The sequence below is a fragment of the Panicum virgatum genome, chromosome 2K, assembly GCF_016808335.1.
Source record: "Panicum virgatum strain AP13 chromosome 2K, P.virgatum_v5, whole genome shotgun sequence".
NCBI lineage: Eukaryota > Viridiplantae > Streptophyta > Magnoliopsida > Poales > Poaceae > Panicum > Panicum virgatum.
Window position 1 is genome coordinate 51768668 of NC_053137.1, and position 20674 is coordinate 51789341.

Consider the following 20674-nt stretch of genomic DNA (forward strand, 5'->3'; position numbering starts at 1 on the left):
GAGACCGGCCGCCTCCGGAGAGCAAAAGACCGGCCTGCGGGTGAGCGACAGTTGGGAATTAGGAGCAGCGTATAGATAGCAAAAGCAAGCAGAGCAGAGGATTGGATCGAGCGAGCGTGGCAAGAGATGGAAGAAGCCATCGATTCATCCGCCATGTGCTTGGCCTGAGCGGCGGTGAGGTGGTGAGCGTGCCCGTGAGCCCACTTGCTGTTGACCGGTTGTCCAAAATAATAGTCGCTTGTGTGGGCTTATACTGATCTAATTGTAATTGAATTATGTAGTTAAGATATTTTAAAAATATAAGGTAAGAATTATAGACTTCTACTTGTGTTTAGTAAAAAATAAGATATTATCTATCTCAAGGGTATTTTAGACATTTTAGCACTCAACTCAGACAATCGATTCAAAATAATCAGGATTCCCAAACACCCCGATTATCTATACCGCCGATTCTTCAGGCAGCTACTTCTCTCAGAATCTTGCTTTTCAGAAAAGCGAGATCCAGAGAAGTGGAAACAAACAGGGCCTAATAAGGCGCTAGATTAAGGCTCTGGTCCCAAAGGGCGTGGGTTCAAATCCCACACTCCCACACACGAAATTTTTTATATGTCAAAATAAAAAAATGCTACTTTTGTTTGAGATAAAAAAAATGCTACTTGTTTCCTTCGTAAAAACCGCGTTTTATATTTTCCTCGTCCTGAAATTCCCAGGCGAAAAGGGGCCGGCCCGGTGATAGCGCGAGCGTCCCAAACTCCTCGGCCCAATTCGCAGCTTCAGCCCAGACGGCCTTCACAGCCTGTTTGTCGTCCACTGTTCCCGGGAGTCCCGGCGAGCCTTGCGTTTTTTTTTATTTTTTACAAAAATATATTTTCGTTTTCGAAATTTATAAGAATATACCCCGGCCGCCCAGCTGCCGGCCGGCTGGCAGCTGGTCGCCCCGCTGCCGGGTTATAAGGGCTTATCTGTAAAAAATTTCGTAAAAAAATTGCGTTCCGGATCCAGCGCTCGCACGTGACCTGCTTTTACTGGGTCTTACGATCCTGGCCGCGAGAATAGGATCCTACGGTCGCCGCGGGATGCCCCGCGCGCGCTTGTGTGTCGCCGTGCCACTCTTCTCCTCCTCCGAGATCCCGCCGGCCGCCGGGGCAGCGGTGACCGTGCGCCTCCGCCATGTGTTTCCACGACCCTGTCCGGCGCCGCCAAAAGCCAACTAGCCAAGCATTGCAAAACTTAGAGGCGATCTTTGCTTTGCACAGGACAATGCCTCGCATGGCTAGCTGTCGACGACGAACGAATACACTGAGCACTCCGCTCGAGCTCTTGACGACGAATACATGTCCACCTGCACTTGGCATCTCTACTGCGTGATGTCAGGAAACCCAATTAGCAAATGTTCAGAAAATGGTTGTTCCAGCTCGTGCCTGTTCTCTTCCTGTACCCGTTCGTCGCAAATAGGACCAAGAATCATTGCTGAATATATTACCTTCTTCATGTGTGGGAATGGAACCAACCAACCGTTAGTCACTAGCGCTAGCGGTCTTGCATATCTGACTTGAGCCCATGACCTTTTAGAATTCAGATCCCTGCTTCTACGATCTTACTGATTTACGTACTATCCGGCCTATCAGTATCTGCAAATCTTCGTTTCCTGTTCAGCGCTAATGTTTAGGAAAAGGTACAGCGTGCAGGTTAGTTTCTTCATGGAGTTGTCTCTGGTCAATAATTTCATTGGTGGAGATCATGCAAGATCATATCAAATCAGAAATTAAGAAGATCATGTGCAAGATTTTTTTTTTGAGATCATCATGTGCAAGATTTTAAATGCCTCACAAACAACGGTGATTTGCACTTATTGCTTGCCACATATCATCTGAAGTTTCTCATCTTCTTCGTCATCGTGCAGTCATTGCTTGCTAAAGGTGTCTTTGCAGGTTCGTAATAGTATGCATGGGCGTGGATGCACCTAAAGGGCTCCGGCTCGATCCACAACAATCCAACCGTGTTTTGCAGGTTTATGGATCGATCCATTCAGTTCGGCGAGGATAGCACCCGTGATCCAAAGGGTCACGTGGGTCGACCCAGCCTCCACCTCATCCTCTGCATCTCTGCTTGGCCCGCTCCCCGTGAGGCCTTGACCCCGTCCAAGAGCTGGCCGCTCTCCGCCATACGCGCGGCCGTCTCCCCTCGGCGACTCCATCCTCGGCTCGGCTAGCGTCGGGTGAGCAAGTGCCGCCGCTCGTCCGGCCTCCGCCCGCAGCTCGCCTGCCGCTTGGCCGGCCTCTGCACGCGGCCGCTCGCCCTACCTCCGCCGTGGCTCGCCGGACTGCGGCCTGTGCTGGCTCCGCACGCAGCCGGCCTCTGCCGGGCCGCCCGTGGCTTGCCGGCCTGCGGCCTGCGCCACCTCTGCACGCAGCCGGCCGGCCGGCCACTCGCCCGGCCACCAAACACGGCTTCCCTGCCTCCGCATGTGAGCCTGCGTCCTGTCTCCTGTCTCCTGTGGCCTGCGCCGCCTCAGCATGCGGTCGCCCGGCCGTTCGCCCGGCCACCAACCACAGCTTGGCAGGCCGCGCCGTCTCCGCTCCGGCCGGTGCTCCCCTGCCTCCGCCCGTGGCTCGCCGGCCTCCTCGTCAGCCTCTCTCTCGCGAGCTCGCGCTGGGCACGAAAGTCACGCGACGGCGCATGCGCAGCTGTGCCCCCGCGGTGGTGGTGGCGGCAGCAGGTGGGTCGAACCGCTCGAGCCTATGGTGCAAGTAAATCCGATCCACCGATCCATACTAGTTTGATGGTTTCTAAACGGGGCCCATTAGGTTTATTTTGGTGGGCCGGTTCGGCGACCCCCATCGTTACGTAATAGAGATTCTTTTTAAAGATAATTGGTCCTGAAAATAGATGCATTGAGACTTGCTACTGCGCATCATTTATTCATACATTCAGGAAGTTTACAAGTACCAATGTTGGAGTGGGAAATGTTCTAACTAGTAGATTGTTCGCTGTTAAAGGCCACAGAACAATCAATGGTTGGACTGTTTGCAGATTCTGAACTCAGCTAGCCATCTGTAATTATAGTTGTCCAACGGGCCGAGCCCGGCCCGACCCGGCACGGGCCCGATCTGGCCCGGCACGATTAGGCCCGGCACGATTAGCCCGGATAACTAATCGTGCCGGGCCAGGCCGGCCCATGTGCCCAGCTCTGTGCACGAGCACGGCACGGGGGTCTGTTTGGCGTGCCGGGCCGGCCCGATATGCCAGGCGGGCTTCGTGGGCCGTGCCAGCCCGAGCCCGGCTAGGCATCTGCACCAGGCCACCACTCCCTCAACTCAGAATGATTTCAAGATTTCAAATCTAAGATTCAAATTCACAAAAGATCACAAAACAGAAGCACATTTCATGATAACAAATTTATTGAGCTGTTTTGGGTGCTGCCTCGTTAAAAATATTTGTAGGTAAAACCACACACCTCGTGAGGATAAAACCCTACAAAGGAAAAGAGTACAGCCAGCTCTAAATGTTCAAATGTTCATCACAAATTCAAGTCCATAGTCCACAGTCCACACTACATAGTTATACAGATTCAACATCTAGATATAAATTTTCAAATGATTCTTCAAGTTCTTCATCCTCTATGAGATGCTGAAGTCTCGCATTGGCTTGCTCCCAGTCCTTGATCAGAGCCAACATCTCCACGACCTCAGGGCCCAGACGCCGTCGTCGCTCCTCGATAATCCTGCCAGTCATACTAAATGCAGATTCTGATGATATTGTTAAAACAGGAACATTCATTACATCTCTAGCTAGAATTGAAAGAACAGGATATGATAGCTTATGCTCATGCCACCAGTTCAAGATATTGAAATCATCATCATACTGGTTAACAGTATCACTATCCAGGTAGGCAGACAATTCAGAACCAGATGATAGAGAAGCACCAGAAGTTGCAGCTTGCAACAGAGCACTGTTAGAGGTTTTTCTATGCAAGGAGGAAGTAGAACCAGAACCAAGACTAGTAACAGAACCAAGAGTAGTACCAGATAAACTAGAACCAGAAGAAGAAGACTCACCACCAAAGATTCTTCCCCAAGCAGTTTTTCTCTTACCTGCAGGGCTTGGTTGGGCAGCCCTTTGCAACCTTACACCACCAAACTTCTCATCATACTTAGCAAAAATAACAGACAACTCAGCCCTTACCTCAGTCAAGTAGCATGAGTAATCATTACCATTAAGCTGAGATAGAAGTCTAAGAACATTGGTGAAACCTTTCAGCTTAGCCCTAGGGTCTAGTATAAATACAAAGGAGTAGAGCATGGGTATGTCACACCAGTATTGCAAGAACTTATCTTTCATAGGAACCACAACTGATCTTAAGTCTCTATTATTTTCATAATTATTTAGATGGCTAGCTATCTCAAGAACATGATGCAATATTAATGGAGACGTTGGGTAATAAACACCAGACATAACAACAGTGGAATCATAGAACTGTTCAAGGAATTCAAAATTTTTTTCAGCAGCATACCAGTGCTGGTCTGTCAGGAGTGGCTGATCATCAACCAAAGGATGCTGAGTAGTGATGAAAACAGAGAATGTGGCCTTATGGGGCAGGAGATGTTTTAACATAAGATAAGTAGAATTCCATCTCACATCCATATCCAAGCCAAACTTGCGAGGTCTTTCACCAACAGCAATGCAATATGACTTGTATGCAGCAATGCGCTGGTTAGATGAGTTTAGAAATGATATAGCAGATCTAAATGCACCAAGCATTGGCTTAAACACTTCAAGACCAGGCTTAACAATAAGATTTATGATATGACAAGCACATCTTTGATGCAGGAACAAGCTACCAACATAACCAGACAAAACATGATTAAGTTGATTAATAGCCCTAGTGTTAGCAGCAGCATTGTCCAATGTAACAGCAAAGATTTTATCAGTTAACCCAAAATCAGTAATAACAGAAGTAATACGCTCAGCAATATTCTCAGCATTGTGAGACACATCAATCAACCTGAGACCTAAGATCCTTTTCTCTAGTTGCCAATCAGCATTCACAAAATGAGCAACCACACTAAGGTAATCCTCCTTAGCATTGCCAGACCAGATATCAGAAGTAAGAGCAACAGAGGATACAGACTTCAAGCACTCAACAAGTTGAGCACGACGTTCAGTGAAGTACTTGGCAAAATCTTTAGTGGTTGTTTGCCTAGACACCTTAGCAAATTTAGGATTATGAGAAGTAGTAATGTACTCTTCAAAAGCATCAGACTCACCAATGCAAATAGGCAGGTCAAGACGAGCAATTAACCTACACAACTCAATACGAGCTACTTCTGGTTTGTACTCCCAAAGGTGCACAGAGCCATCAGGATTAAACTTAAGTTGAGATTGAGTCATGGCATTACGAGATTTCAAAACAGGGCATATAGGAATGTGCCGCTTCAAGTGACCAGTACCATGGGTTGATTTACCAGTGAGGTTTTTCTTGCAATGCTTGCATGTAGCACCAGTTCGACGTTCCTTACCATCAATTACCTCATAGATCTCATCAAAGTCTTTCCAGACCTTGGAGGTGGACGCCCTCCTCTTCCTGGTCGAGCCAGACTCAGTGGCAGCGGCGGTGCTCGCGATGCCAGTGCCAGATCCAGCGGCGGTCCCCTGAGGAAGGCCTTCTAGATCCAGGTCGATGGCAGCATTGCTGCCAAACAGCTCAGCGGCATCCACAGACAGGTCATCCTCATCATCTCCGCGAAAGCCCATCGACCGCAACTCATTGTTGTAGGAGTCATCGGCGGCCATCGTCGGTCTTCGGTCCCTCACGGCCTGCACAAGGAGGAGAGACTGTGAGGGGGATTCGTGAGGAAGAAGGAGAAGAAAGGCGAGTCCTGACTTACCTTTGGCCGGAGCACCGAAGAACGAAGTTGCCGTCGACGCCCTCACCGGAGTTGCAGGCCACACAGACTCGCAAAGAGGGGAGAGGAGGATTCGTGAGGAAGAAGTAGAAGAAAGGAGAGGGGAGGAGGTGAGGGCCTGAGGGGAGCGGCGGATCTGACCGAGCAGAGTCGGAGGAGGTCCACTGGAGCGGCGGATCTGGCCGAGGAGAGGCGGAGGAGGTCGGAGAGCGGCGGATCTACGCCGGACAGGTGGGGTGCAGGTCGGGGTGGAGCGGATCTGGCGAGGAGCGAGGGAGGCGGAGAGGCGGAGGAGACGAGGCGGCGGCCAGGCAGGCGGGGAATAGAGGGGGCTAGGGTTACCGGCGATCCACGCGACAGGAGGAGGTCTTAGAGCGGCGGATCTACGCCGGAGAGGTGTGGTGGAGGTCGGGGTGGAGCGGATCTGGCGAGGAGCGGGGGAGGCGGAGCGCGGAGGAGATGAGGCGGAGCCGCGGAGGAGCCAAGGCGGGGAATGGAGGGGGGCTAGGGTTACCGGCGCCCGCGGCCACCCCCTCCCCCTTATGTGGCCGGCCGGCTCGGGCTGGCGGGCTTCGTGGGCTTCGTGCTCACGGGCCGACCCACGTGCCGAGTCGGGCCGGCCGCTAACCGTGCCGGGCCGGGCCGGGCCGGCCCACGTGCCTGCGGCGCGGCCCAGGCACGGCACGACGCCCGTGCCGGGCCGGGCCGTGTACCGGGCCCAATTCTCGTGCTTCGGGCCGGCCCACAGCCCACGGGCCTGATGGAAAACTATATGTGTAATGTCATTTTTGTGGACTTCACCATTTCATCAACCGAAGCATGCAGTTCTCTAACGTTCATATCGAGGATACATCAAAATGCTGTTGATTCCAGTGCTACATTTCATAGAGTACCCTCTCGAAATCCCCTAGTTCGTTCATTTGCTGTAAGATAAAAACAGGACACAGGAAGAAAAAGGTGTGACATTTTCCTTTTTCCTGAGGAAAATATTCAGAGTTACATCACATCACATCTGAATAATCTATGTCTCACGAGAAGCTTTGATATTTCTTTTCTTCAAAATTTTGATAGCAGATTTTTACTATTACCATTGCACAATCTCACGGCCACAGAGGCGTGCCCATGTAAACTGAAATTCAGCATGATGTTACTTCTGCAGTTCTGTTAACTGAGGTTTGGAACACATGAGTGGCCATATCTCCCTTCGCCCTGAAGCAGAGGAGAGCAAGAAAGCAGCATGCCAGCAGAGGAGAGCAAGAAAGCAGCATGCCCCTCAGCCTGAAGCTCGACTGCGTGGCACCTCATCACAGCTTCCCATTCATCTAGGAAACGCCGCCCCCAACAGCCAACCCCCACCCCGCCCGCACGTCGAACGCCACCGCGCCCTTGGCCGATCGAATTGCGGCACGTCCGACCTCTCCCTCCACTACGGCGGCACGTCCGGCATGGACGCGGCCGCGTTCCTGCATGCGGCGAATTACGATGAGCAGACGCGCCGTGCGACGGAACGGCATGGTGGCCGGCCACCAGCTGGCGCTTGGGGCACCGCGGAGCGACACTGCGCATGCGCAACGGGGCGGACATGCAGGCGGCGGCGCTTGGTGCCCAGTGCCCACGCGGGCGGCGGCGGATGCCTCACCGGCGCTCCCAGGTTCTGTTCCAGAGCAGCGTCCACTTCGTGGGCTCGCTTGCCGGCTCTCGGCTCGCCGGCGGCCGGCGGGTGGCCTTGCCGTCGCATACGGCAACCCAGGAGGTGGACGGTACCCCAATTACCGTCCACCCCCGGGCAGCCGAGGGCCGTTGAATCCGCGACCGACGGCCAGGATACACCCGTATCGAACTCCAGCAAAGTCCGCGTCCCCCTCGACTCTCGTCGAGGCCGTTATCCCCTCGGCGCTGCCTCGATCGCCGGCCTGAGACGGCAGGCAGCCACCGGCTGGTCCGCCCGCGCGTGCGTCGAACTTCACTGACTCTGACTTCTCCCTCCACAACAGCGCCGCGTTCGGCGTGGATGCAGCCGCACCCCCGCGCTCGGCGCCCTCATCAGAGCGCACAGACCGTGCGAGTTGCGACGGAACGCCATGGCGACGGGCCACTGCCTGCTGGCGCACTGCCGAGCGGCAACGCGAGCGCGCGCAACGGCGCAGACCAAGGCCGCGCCGCCGCGGTGCTTTGTGAAGACGACGGCGACGGTGGTGCTCGCGGTACCGTCAGCAGAAGCCGCGGGCGGCGAGGAGGCGCGCCCAGGGCTTGCACGCGAGCGCCGCGCGGAGGAGGCGCTCGTTGCCGTCTGGCGGGACAAGGAGGAAGATGATGTCCTCGGCGATCTCTCGTCTCGGCCTGACAGGTGGGGCCATGGGAGCTGTCGGGGTGGCGATCCTCTTTGACTTGGTACTGAGAGATCCTGGCCGTCCAAAAGGGATCCGACACTCGAGGCGGCCTAGAGCCCGGACGGTAAATGAAATACCGTCCGGGTGGACGGTGTTCCATTGCCGTCCACCCCGGGTGCCCAGCGCGTGCGCTCCGCTCGACGGCGCCGCGGCGGTCGGTGTCGTCGGAGATCACAGCGTCGCGTACACGAGCCGTGCTCCCGCCGGAGGTCCTCGCCTACGTTTCCTTGGCGATGCCTCTGAGTGCCTCCTTCCCGCGCGGCGCCTCCGCATGTTACTCGCTGCGGGATGCACCGCGCACGCGCGGCGCCGTCCCGTGTCGCGCGCGTGCTGCCGCCGCAGCCTCGTCGCCTTGGTCCTCCACCCTGTTGTCCTCTGGAGTAACCGCCGCCGCTGCGACAGCCTCGCCGAGCCAATGGTGGCCGCGTGCCTACGCCACGTCCCTGCCCGGCGGCGCCATGTACGTTCTGCTCGAGCTTGCCTGGCACAGTCGCTTCAGCTACACGGTTGGATGGGGGCTGACAGTTTACTGTGCGTGCTGGAAGAGGAACTAGGCAACGCGCGTCGTGTTCACAAAATGCCCCAGCCCCCTGGCTATTGTCAGCAGGACACACACAACGTTCAGAATCTTATCGGGCGGTTTAGAGTGTAATCAGCAACTTGATGCAGATCGCACGCCCATACCAAGAGGTACCAGCTGCAAATCGTAATTCCTGCAGGCAAACGAACCGTGCAAGCGGACATCTCAGACCTGAGAACATCTCATCCCTCTCGTCTGAATTCAATTCATCATATCATCGCCTCAAGTTTTTGTTTGTTTTTGAAAAAAAAGAGGGAAAACAACATCTTTGAAGTTATCATAACGATCATTCAGCTAATGTCGCCCGACTACATACATGATCATCACCGAACAGCACACACATTCTTCTTCCCCTTTCTCCCATCTTCTAAACTTAAAAAGAAACAGAGAAAAAAAATACTAGTTGCGAGATGCTCCCACTCTACGGTACAGCATTGGAGCACCAGCACCTGTTGCCAATAAATCCTCTGGTGAGCGCCTGAGTTTGTCAAGCACCTTCACTTGACTCCGAATCTCATCAGAAGCGGCCAGTGCCGCTCTCAGAACTGCAGAACTGATCGAAAAAGAAAAAGAAAAAGAAATTCAAAACATATCAGCAGGTACTAGGTAATGGCATTTATAAAACTGAACAAATGCTATTTTGGGACATCAACCGAATATTCCCGATACTGAACATTGTAGCAACTGCGAGTGTGTATATGTGAGCCTACAAATCCCCTCTTTGTAAGGAAATCAGAACTGAGCAAAGCTAGCTGTATGAAATAAGCAGGACAAGTCAAGTGACAAGTGGTGATACCACTATTTCCCAACGCCGTCTAAGATTATATGATCAAAATCTTCACAGCACTTTGGAATCCTGAGGCAACCTTGCCACTCCTGTAAGGTCCCAGTGGAGCATCAGGTGGCAAACTGTGGTTGCTCGCTGCATATCATCTGAAGCCTCTCACCTTCTTCGTCATCGTGCAGTCATTGCTGGGTGACGGTGTTTTTGCAGGTTCCTAACAGTGATTCATTTAAAGATAATTGGTCCTGAACAGATGCATTCAGACTTCCTGCACATCATTTATTCAGACATTCAGGAAGTTTACAAGTACCAATGTTGGAGTGGGAAATGTTCTAACTGGTTGGTTGTTCTCTGTTAAAGGCCACAGAACAATCAATGGTCGGACTGTTTGCAGACTCTGAACTGAGCTAACCATCTGTAATGCCACATTTGTGGACGCCACCAGTGCTACATTTCGCAGATTAGCCTTTCAAAATCTCCCTTCGCCCGGAAGCAGAGGAGAGCAAGAAAGCAGGGTGCCCCTCAGCCTGAAGCTCGATTGCATGGCACCTCATCACAGCTTCCCATTCATCCAGGAAATGCCGCCAGCGGCAGCCAGCCCAGCACCGCCCCGCCCGCCCGGCAGCCCGCGCGTCGAACACCACCGCGCCCCTGGCCGATCGATTTGCGGCGCGGCGCGTTACTATGAGAAGACGTGCCGTGCGATGGAACGCCATGGCGGCCGGCCACCGGCGGCGCCTCTGGCGCGCGCAACGCGGCGGACTCGCAAGCAGTGGTGCTTGGTGCCCGCGCAGGCGGCGGTGGCGGATGCCTCGCCGGCGTGCTCCCAGGTTCTATTCCAGAGCGGTGTCCTCTTCGTGGCCTCGCTTGCCGGCTCTCCCTTGCCGCTGCATACTTCAACCCGGGGGTGGACGGTACCCCAATTACCGTCCGGGGTGGACGGTATTTCGTTTACCGTCCACCCTCTGGGCAGCCGAAGCCGAGCACCGTCCGTTCCGCATCCAACGGACAGGACACACCCGATTCAGACTTCAGCAAAGTGAACGGGTCTCTTCCCCCTCCCCGCGCCCCCTCGTCGAGGCCGTGATCCCGCGGCGCTGCCTCGCCTCACCGGTCTCCGGGGAGCTCCGACCCTTGCTTGCACGAGCCAGAGTTCAATCCAATCATCCATCCTCAGATTGGATGCATTGTGTTCTTGCTCCTGAGCGCTGGATCCTGGATTGCTGTCCCTGCTCTTTTCTGTGTCCATGGCTGATGATGTGGCTGGACGCTGGAGCGCTGCGGCGGCGTACGGTACGTAGAGGAGAGGAGGAAGACGACCGTCCGGATATGAAGGCCGAGACGCGTGCCGCGATGACTCGACTCACCAGCCGGCAGCCAGCCACCGCCCACCGCCGGCATTCGATTAATTTCTCTATCCACCACGGCGCCGCCGCATACAGTAACCAGGGTGGACCGTATTTCATGCATCGGACCATTGCACATGGACAGCCTCGTTCCAGTTGAGCACCTGCTGGCGCCGCAGCTCGTCGGCGGTGGGGTCCGAGGCGGCGAGGGCGGAGACGGCGGAGTCCTGGCCTGGGGGCACGTCGCTCCCCGGCAGAAGCTGCACGCGGGGACGAACCGGCGGGGGCAATGCTGCACGTTGGCGAGGAGCCCCAGCATGCATGGGGGCAGCCGGTGGCGCTCGCAGTACCGGCAGCAGAAGCCGCGGCCGGCGAAGAGGCGCGCCCAGAGCTTGCACGCGAGCGCCGCGCGTTGCTGTCCGGCAGGACGCGGAGGAAGAAGATGCCCTCGGCCATCTCCTCTCGTCCCGATCTGACAGGTGAGGCCACGGGACGGGAGCTGTGGGGGTGGCGATCCCATTTGACTTGCTATTGAGAGATCCTGGCCGCACGAAAGAGATCCGACGGTCGAGGTGGCCTAGAGCCCGGACGGTAAGCGAAATACCGTCCGTGGTGGACGTTGTTTCATTCACCGTCCACCCCGGGTGCCCAGCGCGCGCCCTGCTCGCCGCCGCCGAGCGTCCTCGGATATCACGGCGTCATGTCCATGCGCCGCCATGCTTCCGCCGGAGGTCCTCGTCCAGATTTCCTCGACGGCGCCGCGCCGCGGCGTGCCCGACTGCCTCCTCCCGGTGCCGCCGCCTTGGCACTTTCTCGCTGCGGAATGGCAGGCGCGCGTGTATGCGGCGCCGTCCCGTGGCAGGCGCATGCCGCCGGCGCCGCGGCGCAGTGGACCTCCATCCTTTTCTCCTCCGAGATCACCGCTGCCGGTTCAACAGCATCGCCGAGCCAACGGTGACGGCGAGCCTCCCCGGCCTCTGCCATATATGTGCTACCATGTCCCTGTCCGGCGTCGCCAAGGCCAAGTTCCGTACTCTGCTCGAGCTTGCCTGGCACTGTCGGTGCGGCTGTCTATCTGCAATGCATCTCTTCTTTCCGCGGGTTGTTTGAGCAGAAGCTAGCCGGACGATGTTCAAGAACAGGTGCAGTAGGGTGATGCATTGAACATTGACCGTCTTGATCGTTCCAGTTGAGCACCTAGCCTGCCGGCGCCGAAGCGCAGCAGGAGGCGAAGCTGATGCAGCTCGTTGGTGGTGAGGTTTCCAGGCGGTGAGTGCGGAGGCAAAGTCCTGACCTAGGGGCACATCGGTCGCCGGAACCCGGCTGAGCACGACGCGGATGTCGCCGGCGCCGGCATCTCGGGCCGGCAGAAGCCGCCGCATGCACGTGGGACGGTGGGAATGAACAGAGCGATGCCGCCGGTGTGGGTGCATGAGGTCGGCGAGGAGCCCCCTGCCCCCGCATGGGGGCCGCCTGCTGGCGCTCGCGGTGCCGGCGAAATAAAGGCGCGCCCAACGCGTGCACGCGAGCGCCGCGCGTTGCCTTCCGGCGGCGGGACGCGGAGGAAGATGATGTCCCTGGCGACGGCGATTTCGTGCGTCGGGCAGCCAAGTGGTTTGTGGTGGACGGGGGATCTGACAGGCGGGGCCATGGAAGCAGGGAGAGGGGCGACCCGCTTTGACTTAGTATTTGAGAGATCCTAGCCACACGAAAGCGATCTGACGGTTGAGGTGGCCTAGAGCCCGGACGGTAAATGAAATACCGTCCGGGGTGGACGGTGTTCCATTTACCGTCCACCCTAGTGCCCAGCGCGCGCCCCGCTCGCCGCCGCGGCGGCGGTCGGCGTCGTCGGAGATCATAGTGCCACGTGCACGCGGGTGCTTCTGCCGGTGGCCGTCGTCCTCGTTTCCTCGTCGGCGCCGCGCCGCGCTCGAGTGCCTCCTTCGGGTGTCGGCGCCTCTCGGAATGGCCGGCGCACGCGCAGCGCAGGGCCGTGGCGCCACCGCGGCGCCTCCTCGTCTCCTTGGGCCTCCTCCTTGTTGTCGTCCAGGGTAACCGCCGCCGCTTCCACGGCCTCGCCGAGCCAACGGTGGCCGCGTGCCTACGCCAATGTCCCACCACGTCCCTGTCCAGCGCCGCCATGTTCTGCTCGAGCTTGCCTGGCACGGTCGGTGCGCCTGTCTGTCTGCATTCTGCAATATAATGGCATCTCTGCACACTACTGCAACCTTTCCCGGCAAAATGACGGTTCATTTGCGCAGGTTATCAACGAGAGTATAATCAGTTACACCATTGGATGGGGCTAACAGTTTACGTCAGAAACGGGGCTGGAAGAGGAATTAGATCACAACTAGGGGTGGTAAAGGGCCTAACATTTTGAACTAGAAAATCTAAGGATCGGGCCCTAAAAGGGCCGGGCTCTAAACATATGTATTTTTGAACTAAAAATTTTAAGGGCTTTATTGGGCTGTGAAGAGACTATTAGGGCCACGGCCCATTACCACCCCTAATCACAACGCGCCTAATGTTCAGAATCTTGTCAGGCTGATCAGACTATCAGAGTGTAATCAGCAACTTGATGCAGATCGCACACACAAACCAAGAGGTACCGGCTGCTGCAAATCGTAATTCCTGCAGGCAAACGGGCCGTACAAGCGGATGTCTCAGACTCAGGAACATCTCGTCCCTCTCGTCTGAATTCAATTCATCAGATCATCGCCTCAAGTTTTATCTCTGCAGTTGTACTGCCCGATCAGTCTCTGCATATGTCTTTTTTGAAGATCAAATACCGCATTTGGCCCTGTATTTATATCTAGCTAGACACTGCAGTGTTAAATAAAGTATAAATTTATAATTCTATGATCTTTCTAAATAGCAATAGGCTAGCTTAGGGATGGCAACGGGTACCCGAAATCCGAAACCCGATGGGTTTTTGCTCCATTAGGGTGCGGGTATAGACTAAATTCTATACCCGCGGGTTTCTTAATGGGATAAACTTCGTACCCGTCGGGTTTGCGGTTGCGGGTTTGTTCTCCAAGTACCCAAACCCGCAAACCCGTGTGTACAATAAATCCAACAACATATAACCTAAAATACCAATGTCACAAGGTCTTGTATCAAAATAAGGTTCAATCACATGCTAAGATAGATTTAGACTCACGTACTTCCATTCCCATGGATGATTACCTACTCATAGACTCATTTGACTATAATGTATTGTGTATTTGTTTATGATTTCTATTAAATTTTGTTGCTTTTTCTATCGGGTACGGAAAACCCGCGGGTAAAAAAAAACCCGCACGGGTACGGATACGGATACGGGCATGAAATCATACCCGCGACGGGTATGGATTTTTTAACGGGTACGATTTTATCCTAGCGGGTGCGGGTTTGGGTTAGTGATACCCGCCGGGTTTGTGCCCGTTGCCATCCCTAGGCTAGCTACTTACTTGTCCTAAGTAGAATTTTGCCCTCTTAAAAGATTACAAATCTACAAAATTTCCAAATAGTAATAGGCTAACTATTTTTTAATAAAACAATAGGCTAACTATTGAGTTGTTCTAAGTCGAATTTCATAGTAGTCATATGCTTTTGTGATTGATAAGGTATATTCTTGGGCCTTTAGATTTTCAATTTGTCTAATTTTGACCCCCAAATTCTAATACTGTTTCTGTTTAGCCTGGATACGTAATTTCAAATTTCATCTAGTTTGACCCCTTAGCCTAGTCATTTAGGGCTAACGTGGCAACATGTTTTCAAATTATATGATGGAAAAATATCTAAACACCTCCAAAAAAAATCAGAAAAACAATTACGCAGACATTTTGTGACACATGAAAATGAAAGTAGCTAGAGCTTGTGAAATAAGTTTTACAAGATTCAAGTAAAAGATTTATAAAAACGGTTTAACAAAATTTCAGATAAATCCAAACAGACATTGTCATCAATGACGAAATCTTTTTATCCTTGTTGATGATTGTGGCCATGTACATACTATTTGAGCTGGAGATGAAGGGATTTCTAGTCGTTGGTGACATGATCTTTATGGATTTATTTAAAATTTTATATGAGCATTTATATATTTTTTGGATTTATTGAATATTTAATTTGAATATCGGAAACAGTCGCCTGTGGTCATCCGGATACTGCTGTTCAAGAGAGAACCTGTCATTGATGGCATGATCTTTATGGATTTGTTTGAATTTGTACAAATCTTTTTTATAATATTATTGTATATTTTATTTGAAACTCGTAACCTGTTTCACAAGCTCAGTTATTTTTGTGGCATTAGTAATAAATACTCAGCATGCTGCCAAAAAACAATTGCATTAGGAATGTGACGCATATCCAGCACCCAGACAAATTAAGAGATTTCAACTGCAAAGAAGAGGATGGATGATCGGGCTGTGCAAGCTAACTGACCACCTGGATCAATCCAGGTAAACTGGCAACTGAACGCCAACTGGTAGACTGGCAAAGGCCTGCAGCCCAGCACCAATCTCATTGATGACAAACGGTTGTCCCAAGACACAAACAAAGTCGATCTTTAACCCTGGGCCATGTTTGGTTTACCCCATGAAATTTTTTTTACAAAAAGACGAATGCATGCATGTAGTACTAAACGAAGTTTATTTGCGAAACCTTTTTACGTATAGGTGTAACTTTTCGAGACGAATCTAATGAGCCAAGTTCTATCACGATTGGCTACAGTGATGCTACAGTAACCGCGCCTAATCATCTTCTACTCGTACGGCAAATGTCTCATTAGCTACAGTACTACTACAGTACCATAGTTGTCGAAGTGGTTTTATAATTAAACTTTATTTAATACCATTAATTAGTGGTCAAAGTACAAAAACTTTTCAAGGCAAACCAAACACGGCCATAGAGTGCCTCCCGCTGTTCATCTCTGACAAGAACATACACAAGCTCTGAATTCTAAACATCGATGAGACTGAAACTGAACATTGGCAATACCTCTGACTCTGATGGTCCGGACAGCGGAGAAGAGCATTGCCGACGAGTACAGCATCCACTCCCCCGCACGTCCCTGAGACGCCCTCACGCTTCACCCTCTCCTGCACCGTCGCGCGGCTACTGCACTTCAGGCCCTGGACTGAAAACACTCTCTGTCCGGGACTCGAAACACTGGCACTCTCTGTCCGGGACTCGAAACACTGGCACTCTCTGTCCGGGACTCGAAACACTGGTACTCTCTGTCGCGAGGACTGAAACCCAGTTTGGAAGTCTTTCAGAGCTGCCCAGGAGTTCATTTTACTTGGCGCCAAATCTTTTTACAGACCACACTTTCATTGCAAGCTAATGTTCAGGAGTAGAACTGTAGAGGTAGAGTACGCTCATCCAGGGGCTCATCGCTCTGATGTTGCTCGTCCTTTTCTAATTTCTCTGCAAGGCTTTTGTTCAGGAAAAGGTATGAGCTAACACGTCAAACTATTCGACACCGTGTCTCAAACATATATCCTAACCCCACTGCTCTCGTGCTACGTCCACTCCGGAATCCATGCTCGGCTCCGTCCACTCCAAAATCTTCCCGGAACTAGTCTCTTGCGTGGTGAAACACCTGCAGTCTCTAAACCCTCAAGTCATTGGGGCTAATGCCCGTTGAACATTATGACAACACACTGAGGACTGAGGACAGGGGCGGAGCCAGGAAGTTGATTTTTTCATTATTAGGGGGGCCAACCATATAAATTTATATAAAAATTTAATCAAAATTTAAATTTCTAATGTAAATTTGGGGACGGGGGAAGGCCCCTGTCTGCCCCCTGTCTCCGCCCCTGACTGAGGACATCTAGCTTCGTTTGGGGACGCTTTGTAAATATTTTTTGTAGGCTTACTACAGTCATCTGTGATAGGATATCAGGATCGACTAGGATGTAGATCGAACTGGAGAAACTCACTTTTGTGGGTGAAACCCCTCTTTGCCACGATCCGTGGCGCCGCCGTAGAGGTTGACGAGGTGGCGCCGGAGTTGGAGAAGAGGTCGTGGACGGCGACGTCCTTGTGCAGAGGCACCCGCGTCGTGGTGCAGTGGTGGCGGCAGTGGAGCATCCCGTCGCTGGCAACGCTCCCTTGATCGGTTAGGGTTTCTCAGTGAGGTGTGGCGGCTCCAGTGAACCTCGTGTCTTGAGCCTTGGCCCCCACCTACTATTTATTGCGTTGTGCGACGGGGCCCACCAGCCTCGTCTTGGGCTGGGCCCCTGATCAGGGCGTGAGGTCAAGGGACCAGTTGGCCCAACGGCCAACTGGTGGAGATCAATTCCATCATTCTCCCCCTTGATCTCCTCTTATACTTTCATCTTTACATCTTTTACTTCTTTTCATATTTCATCACAAATTAATGCATAGAGCAGTTTCATCATCACGGTCGGTTGCCGATAGACTCAACGGCTACAATACATATCTCTGTTCTGAAATAGATACTTTAACTTTGGGGCCCTTTATTGTCCGGAAAGTATAGGCTATACCATAAACCCATGTCGACTGTGTGTTTTTCTGTACACACTGGGCGGCAAGCCTTTAATAAGTGGATCCACAAACACATGTCTGTTATTCTTTTACTCATTGCATTTCAACATAATTCCGGACTTTCTCCTTTACAACGTATAACTTTGTGTCAATGTGTTTGGCACCACACTTGACTCGTTATCATAGGAGCAAACTACTTAAATGGTTATCGCTGTTGTCAACCATTATCAAATTCCGGGTACATGTTCCCTTAACCATTTTGCCTGTCCCTCGGCCTCGTATCATGCTATACAATGTCTTTGCATCACATTGATGTTAATTGTTTTATTTTGGAGATTTTCCACACAAAAACTCCAAGTGTGAAAATTAGCGACAATTGTGGATTTCGCTATATATTTCACAAGCTCTACTTTTGTACTCACAACCCTTTGAGAGCACTAGTTATTTCTTTCTCAGCATGAGGCCGATATTCTCAATTTCATTCCAGTGATCTATATCTGGATTGAACTTTTGCCAAAATAACCCGGATACACAAAATATGTCAGGGTAAGTTCTTTTCTTGCGCGCTTATAAAACTTTCAGCAGCTGAAGCATTTGGAACTATTTCCATTTCACATTGATTCTTGGAACATTAAGGTTCCCAAAACCATTACCCTTGACGATAGGAACAGGCGTAGATTTACTCATATGCATACTACATCTCTTTAGAATCTTTTCTAAGTATGCCTTTGTTGTAACCATAATACCCCTTTCTTTTTATCTCAATGAGTTTCAATTCTTAGAACGAAAACCAACCACCGAGATCAAAAACTTGAGGACAAGAATTCTTTATCTAAAATAGCATATTAACACCACCACTAGTGGGTAGGGTGTTATCTTTAAGTTGTGGAAATAAAATTTCCCATTCTTTAACTTTCTTTAAAACTTTCCTTAAAAACTATTGTCCTCCTCAATCTTTTTAAACCCAAATTTTCTTACTATTTCTATGAACTTTAGATACCACCATCTCAAGGCTTTAAATGGGGTTTCTTCTTGTAGTATCTCATATATTCTTTCTTTCCATGACAAAACGTCAACTAGTGTCATGTAAATATTTCTTCTCTTTATGTGAAACTTTTGTCACAAGCCTTGCGTTATATCTTTCACCATTTCCCTCTAGAGTCACATTTCTCTTTGTAGGTCCATTACAACCTACTGTGGTGACTCTTTTAGGAATTATTTTTCTTTTCCATGGACTTAACCCATAGAATTCTCATGACTTCTTCAAATGAGGTGGAATCAACCTCCATTTCTTTTCTTTACTTTGTATAGGGTTGATGTTAATCCTTTTGCCAAATGGCAACAGAACATGATCCTTCTTTATATTATTCATTTTCTTTGACAGCTAACAACAGGTGTTGTATGCAACATCAGTAGGCATGAGAAACTTTTGTTCTTGAATCATCGAAGTGGGCATGCATTCCTGCTTCTCTTCAAGTCTTAGGTATCTACATACCATGCTCCCCCAGATTTTACCATCTTTTGTAAATATGGCATATCAGTAAATCTCTTTATTTGGGTTCCATCTGTTAAAAAACTTTATATATGCCCTGTAAGCACCATCTTACTATCTTTGAGGGTCGTCCAGCATAAATACTGGAATTTAGCCATTTCTTTACATAGGGGTATTAGTATTGTGACCGTTGTACTCCCCCTGACGGTCACATTCATTCTTTAATAGATCATCTCTTGCTTTCAATACACATTACAAGGGAGTATCTTTCTTGACTGTCTCATATTTCTCCCCCTCGAAATGTGGCTTGAACTTTTCTGCCACAATTTCGAAAACTGTTCACAACTTTTGTGAATGAGGAAACTTTAATTACTTACTTCATCCACATGATTACGTCATGCAGAGCAAAGTGATTCTTAATTCGTATGGGAGTACTATTTACTCATTTCACTTTAAGAACTCAACAGAGTCTTTTATTTCATATGACAGTTCTTTTTCCTCGTTTCACTTTAAGACCTTTTGCAAGTCATGCTCGCATATCACTCTTATCATGAGGTTCGTATGTAACTTTTCATTCTTCTTAAACTCATTAAGTGCTTAATCACTGTGACACAATAGAAGTGCCGGATCAATTCTAGAATAGCAAAGCTACTCCAAACTTTTCTCCCAGTGTGGGATAAACCAGTACATGGGTCATCACAACTTTCTCCCACCATACAGGATTAGTATTATGCCAACTTTACCCCGTCATGCGGGTATTATTTCATACTTTTTCCAGACAAAAATGTCAGGATCAGTTCATATCAAATTCAGAAATAAATCTGAATATTCCATGACACTCATGCTTAATCCGACGTTGGTAAAAATAAACATGTATTGACTTATCACAACTTTGAATGAACTCAAAATGAATTCTTCTTGATAGAGAGTACATAAGAGACATTTCTCAAAATGAACTCTTATTGCTTTATCTACTCTTCTTGGATACATATCCTGAGTCCTTTTCCTGTCAAGCCGTTCTTTACAGAGAATATATTCTCTTATGTAATGACCTTGTTTCTTTCTGAGTCACAAGTACCCAGTTCATTGTCTTTCGTCCTTCAAGGACAACATAGAACTCTTTGTCTCAAAAGTCAATAATCAATACTTTAAGTTCTATTCTATATCACCGTTGGGCAGAAATAGAATAATCTTTTACATTAATTCTGTATCACCGTTGGGCAGAAAAGAATTAATGTATGGAAAACTCACTAAACTTTAAAACCATATATCTGGTCCTCAAAATTAAATTCTCCCGTTGGTTCGAATTTAATTAGAGGATAATCAACTTTATTGCAGCGCAAACTAGAAAATACATTTCTCTAGTTTGAGAACAGTTCATTAGCTATTCTCTGAAATGGTCACTTTGATGCAACATTTACCAGAAACCTTAAACTTCAAGGTATGATTCATGAAAAAATTATAATAATGTTATCATCAACGTTGGTCAGAAAATAACAATATCATAATTAACTTTAAACTTCTCTTCCATGAGAAATATCTTTGTGATTCCAGTAATGCTCAACTTCGAGACTTCAAATGGCAGAATAATGCCAAAACTCAACTTTTATTTTAAACAGCGGAAGTTTTTCTGTCTTTTACTCACAGACAAATCATTTAAGACTTTTCGACTATTCTTCCAATTAAA